We start from the raw sequence: 5,868 nt of genomic DNA, 5'->3' as shown, positions 1-5,868 counted from the left end.
ACCTTCCCGGCATGAGTCTCTAAACCCCATGGTTGGGGGTGAGGAGCTCTGCTGTGTCTTGATGGATTAATGCAATTACTACTGTTTCTTATTCAATCATGCTTGCTTCCATTCCAAGATATCACTTGCTCTTAACCCGGATGAATGTGATGATCCGTGACACTCATCATGTTCTCAACTATGAATGTGTGCCTGACAACCACCTCCGTTCTACCTTAGATTGAGTAGATATCTCTTGGATTCTTTAATCGGAATCTTCGTGGTATAAGCTAGAACTGATGGCGGCATTCAAGAGAATCCGGAAGGTCTAAACCTTGTCTGTGGTATTCTGAGTAGGATTCAATGATTGAATGACTGTGACGTGCTTCAAACTCCTAGCAGGTGGGGCGTTAGTGACAGACGCAAAAGAATCACTGGATTCTATTCCGGCCTGACCGAGAACCGACAGATGATTAGCCATGCTGTGACAGAGCATAGGAACATTTTCACTGAGAGGATGGGAGGTAGCCACTGACAACGGGGAAACCCTACATACAGCATGCCATGGAAGGAGCCTTGCGCGTTGATGAAGAAGACAGTAGGAAAGCAGAGATTCAGAAGATGGAGCATCTCCAAAGCCTCAACCTATTCTCCATTACTGCTTAACAAGTACTTATTTCATGTTCTTTTGCTTTTCACAATCAATCCTGATAATTTCTGATATCCTGACTAAGATTTACAAGATAACCATAGCTTGCTTCAAGCTGACAATCTCTGTGGGATCGACCCTTGCTCACGCAAGGTATTACTTGGACGACCCAGTGCACTTGCTGGTTAGTTGTGCGGGATTGCAAAAGTGTGATTGCAATTTCGTGCACCAACTCACAACCTAAAAATAGCTTGGACTATTAGGATAAGCTGGTCACGGCCTTCTTGGCCAAGTTTTTTCCTCCTAAAAAGTGGAGCAAGCTTAGAGTGGATGTTCAGACCTTCAAGCAAAAAGATGGTGAATCCCTCTATGAAGCTTGGGAAAGATACAAGCAGATGATCAAAAAGTGTCCTTCTGACATGCTTTCAGAGTGGACCATTTTAGATATATTCTATTATGGTCTATCTGAGTTTTCTAAGATGTCACTGGACCATTCTGCAGGCGGATCCATTCACCTAAAGAAAACGCCTGCAGAAGCTCAAGAACTTATTGACATGGTTACAAATAACCAATTCATGTACACTTCTAAGAGGAATCCTGTGAGTAATGTGAGGCCTCAGAGGAAGGGAGTTCTTGAAATTGATGCTGTGAATGCCATATTGGCTCAAAACAAAATGTTGACTCAGCAAGTCAACATGATTTCTCAGAGTCTGAATGGATGGCAAAATGCATCCAACAATACTAAAGAGGCATCTTCTGAAGAAGAAGCTTATGATCCTGAGAACCCTACAATGGCAGAGGTGAATTACCTGGGTGAACCTTATAGGAACACCTATAATTCCTCATAGAAAAATCATCCAAATTTCTCATGGAAGGATCAACAAAAGCCTCAACAAGGCTTTAATAATGGTGGAAGAAACAGGCTTAGCAATAGCAAGCCTTTTTCATCATCTTCTCAGCAACAGACAGAGAATTCTGAGCAGAGCCCCTCTAGTTTAGCAAACATAGTCTCTGATCTGTCTAAGGCCACTTTAAGTTTCATGAGTGAAACAAGGTCCTCCATTAGAAATTTGGAGGCACAAGTGGGCCAGCTGAGTAAGAAAATCACTGAAACTCCTCCTAGTACTCTCCCAAGCAATACAGAAGAGAATCCAAAAAGAGAGTGCAAGGCCATTGATATAATCACAATCTCCAAAGAGGAAGGGGAGGACGTGAATTCCAATGAGGAAGACCTCATGGGACGTTCTCCAAATAAAAAGGAGTTCCAAATTGAGAAACCTAAGGAATCTGAGGCTCACCTAGAGACCATAGAGATTCCATTGAACTTCCTTTAACCATTCATGAGCTCTGAGAACTATTCTTCCTCTGAAGAGGATGAAGATGTAACTGAAGAGCAAGTTGCTCAATATCTAGGAGCCATCATAAAGCTGAATGCAAGTTGTTTGGTATGAGACTTGGGAAGGTGAACCTCCCTTGCTCATTAGTGAACTAAATACATGGGTTCAGCAAACTTTACCTCAAAAGAAATAAGATCCTGGTAAATTCTTAATACCTTGTACCATAGGCACCATGACCTTTGAGAAGGCTCTGTGTGACCTGGGGTCAGGTATAAATCTTATGCCACTCTCTGTAATGGAGAAACTGGGGATCTGAGAGGTACAAGCTGCAAAAATCTCCTTAGAGATGGTAGACAAGTCACTAAAATAAGCTTATGGATTGGTAGAGACGTGTTAGTGAAGGTTAAAGGCTTTTACATCCCTGCTGATTTCATAATCTTAGACACTAGGAAGGATGAGGATGAATGCATCATCCTTGGAAGACCCTTCCTAGCCACAGCAGGAGCTGTGATTGATGTTGACAGAGGTGAACTAGTCCTTCAATTGAATGGGGACTACCTTGTATTTAAAGCTCAAGGTTATCCTTCTATAAACATGGAGAGGAAGCATGAAAAGCTTCTCTCAATATAGAGTCAAACAAAGACCCCATAGTCAAACTCTAAGTTTGGTGTTGGGAGGCCACAACTAAACTCTAAGTTTGCTGTTGAACCCAGACATTTAAACTCTAAGTTTGGTGTTGGGAGGTCCCAACAATGCTCTGATGATCTGTGAAGCTCCATGAGAGCTCACTGTCAACCTATTGACATTAAAGAAGCACTTATTGGGAGGCAACCCAATTTTTATTTATCTATATTTTTATTGTTCTTTTATGTTTTATTAGGTTTATGATCATGTGGAGTCACAAAATAATTGAAAAATTAAAAACAGAATCAAGAACAGCAGAAGAAAAAGCACACCTTGGAGGAAGATCTTACTGGCGTTTAAATGCCAGTAAGGAGCATCTGGCTGGCATTCAACGCCAGAACAGAGCATGAATTTGGCGTTGAACGCCAAAAACAAGCATCAGTCTGCCGTTTAAACGCCAGGATTGCACCTTGAGGAAAGCTGGCGTTTAACGCCAGCAACAAGCATCAGGCTGGCGTTAAACGCCAGAAACATGCTACATTTGGGCGTTTAATGCCAGAAACAAGCTTCAATCTGGCGTTAAACACCATGATTGCATGCAGAGGGCATTCTACATGCCTATGATAAATCATTGACACCTCAGGATTTGTGGACCCCACAGCACCACCTCAGGATCTGTGGACCCCACAGGATCTTCTCAGGATCTGTGGACCCCACAGGATCCCCACCTACCTCAACTCACATTCTTCACCATCACCTCTTCACCATTCACATCCATCCACTCTTCCCCATAAACCCCACCTACCTTCAAATTCAAAATCTCTTTCCCACCCAAACCACCCTAAATAACCGAACCCACTACCCTCTCCCTCCACTATATAAACCCCACCATCCTTAATCATTTTCACACAACACAACCCTCTCTTACCCCCCTTGGCCGAAACCACACTTCTCTCCCTCTCCTCTATATCTTCTTCTGCTTCTTTTTCTATTCTTTTCTTTTGCTCAAGGGCGAGCCACATTCTAAGTTTGGTGTGGTAAATGCATAGCTTTTTTTGTTTTTCTATAACCATTTATAGCACCTAAGGCCGGAGAAACCTCTAGAAAGAGGAAAGCGAAGACAAAAGCTTTCACGTCTGAGTCATGGGAGATGGAGAGATTCATCTCAAGGGTCCATAGCTCAGTAGTAGAGCATTTGACTGCACATCAAGAGAGCCCACTCATGGACCTCAACTAGAGCATGAGGAATTCCCTCATCAAGAAATCCTTGAGATACCTTAGGGGATACATTTTCCTCCACACAATTATTGGGAGCAACTAAGGATAGTAGCACCAATATCACTAGGGATCAAGCAACAGAGGCAAGGAAGAGACATAGAGGAGCTCAAGGATGCCATTGGTCCTTCAAGAAGAAGGTGCCACCCTCACTAAGGTGGACTCATTCCTTAACTTCCTTGATCTTATCTCTATTTTTTGGTTTTTGAGCTTCATGTTTGTCTATGTTTGTGTCTTTCCTACATGATCATTAGTATTTAGTAAGTATGTCTTAAGGCCATGAATAATTCCATGAATCCATCACCTTTCTTAAATGAAAAATTTTTAATACAAAAGAACAAGAAGTACGTAAGTTTCGAATTCATCTTTGAATTTAGTTTAATTATATTGATGTGGTGACAATACTTTTGTTTTTTGAATGAATGCTTGAACAGTGCATATTTTTTATCTTGTGTTTATGAATGTTAAAATTGATGGCTCTTGAAAGAATGATGAAAAGAAAAATGTTATCGATGATCTGAAAAGTCATAAAATTGATTCTTGAAGCAAGAAAAGCAGTGAAGAACAAAGCTTGCAAAAAAAAAGTGGCGAAAAAATATAAAAGAAAAAGAAAAAGCAAGCAGAAAAAGCCAATAGCCCTTAAAACCAAAAGGCAAGGGTAAAAAGGATCCAAGGCTTTGAGCATCAATGGATATGAGGGCCCAAGGAAATAAAATCCAGCCCTAAGCGGCTAAATCAAGCTGTCCCTAACCATGTGCTTGTAGCATGCAGGTCCAAGTGAAAAGCTTGAGACTGAGTGGTTAAAGTCGTGATCCAAAGCAAAAGAGTGTGCTTAAAAGCTCTGGACACCTCTAACTGTGGACTTTAGCAAAGCTGAGTCACTATCTGAAAAGGTTCACCGAGTCATGTGTCCGTGGCATTTATGTATCCGGTGGTAATACTGGAAAACAAAGTGCTTAGGGCCACGGCCAAGACACATAAAAGTAGCTGTGTTCAAGAATCAACATACTAAACTAGGAGAATCAATAATACTATCTGAACTCTGAGTTCCTATAGATGCCAATCATTCTAAATTTCAAGGGATAAAGTGAGATGCCAAACTATTCAGAAGCAAAAAGCTACAAGTCCTGCTCATCTAATTAGAACTAATATCATTGATATTTTGGGATTTATAATATATTCTCTTCTTTTTATCCTAATTGATTTTCAGTTGCTTGGGGACAAGCAACAATTTAAGTTTGGTGTTGTGATGAGCGGATAATTTATACGCTTTTGGCATTGTTTTTAGGTAATTTTCAGTAGGATCTAGCTACTTTTAGGGATTTTTATTAGTTTTTATGCAAAATTCACATTTCTTGAATTTATTATGAGTTTGTGTATTTTTCTGTAATTTCAAGTATTTTCTGGCTGAAATTGAGGGACCTGAGCAAAAATCTGATTCAGGCTGACAAAGGACTGCTGCTATTGGATTCTAACCATCCTACACTCGAAATGAATTTTCTAGAGCTACAGAACTCCTAATGGCACGCTCTCAACGGCGTTGGAAAGTAGACATCAGAGCTTTCCAGCAATATATAATGGTTCATACTTTGTTCGAGCTAGACGACGCAAACTGGCGTTCAACGCCAGTTCCATGCTGCATTCTGGAGTAAAATGCCAGAAACACGTCACAAACCAGAGTTAAACGCCAAACAGACGTTACAACTTGGCGTTTAACTCCAAGAGAAGCCTCTGCACGTGTAAAGCTCAAGCTCAGCCCAAGCACATACCAAAGTGGGCCCCGGAAGTGGATTTCTGCACTTAGACTTATATCTGTAAACCCTAGTAGCTAGTCTAGTAGGACTTTTTACTGTTGTATTCAGATTGGGGGGTCTCAGTTTTAATCTATTGTTCATCTTAGGAGACTATTGATCACGTTTTGGGGGCTGGCCTCTCGGCCATGCCTGGACCATCACTTATGTATTTTCAACGGTGGAGTTTCTACACACCATAGATTAAGGGTGT

At 41.1% G+C, this 5,868-nt stretch overlaps 1 non-coding gene across 1 annotated transcript; it reads right to left on the bottom strand.

Annotated features, from left to right (window-relative positions):
* Positions 1-945: 945 nt before the first annotated feature.
* LOC130977863 (small nucleolar RNA R71) lies at positions 946-1,053 on the bottom strand. Its single transcript, XR_009085536.1, has one exon. It is a non-coding gene; the product is annotated as a small nucleolar RNA R71 (small nucleolar RNA).
* Between the last annotated feature and the right edge of the window lie 4,815 nt (positions 1,054-5,868).

The sequence above is a fragment of the Arachis stenosperma genome, chromosome 4, assembly GCF_014773155.1.
Source record: "Arachis stenosperma cultivar V10309 chromosome 4, arast.V10309.gnm1.PFL2, whole genome shotgun sequence".
Lineage (NCBI taxonomy): Eukaryota > Viridiplantae > Streptophyta > Magnoliopsida > Fabales > Fabaceae > Arachis > Arachis stenosperma.
Note: the sequence above shows the minus strand (reverse complement) of the source record. Positions and strands in the feature narration are given on the sequence as shown.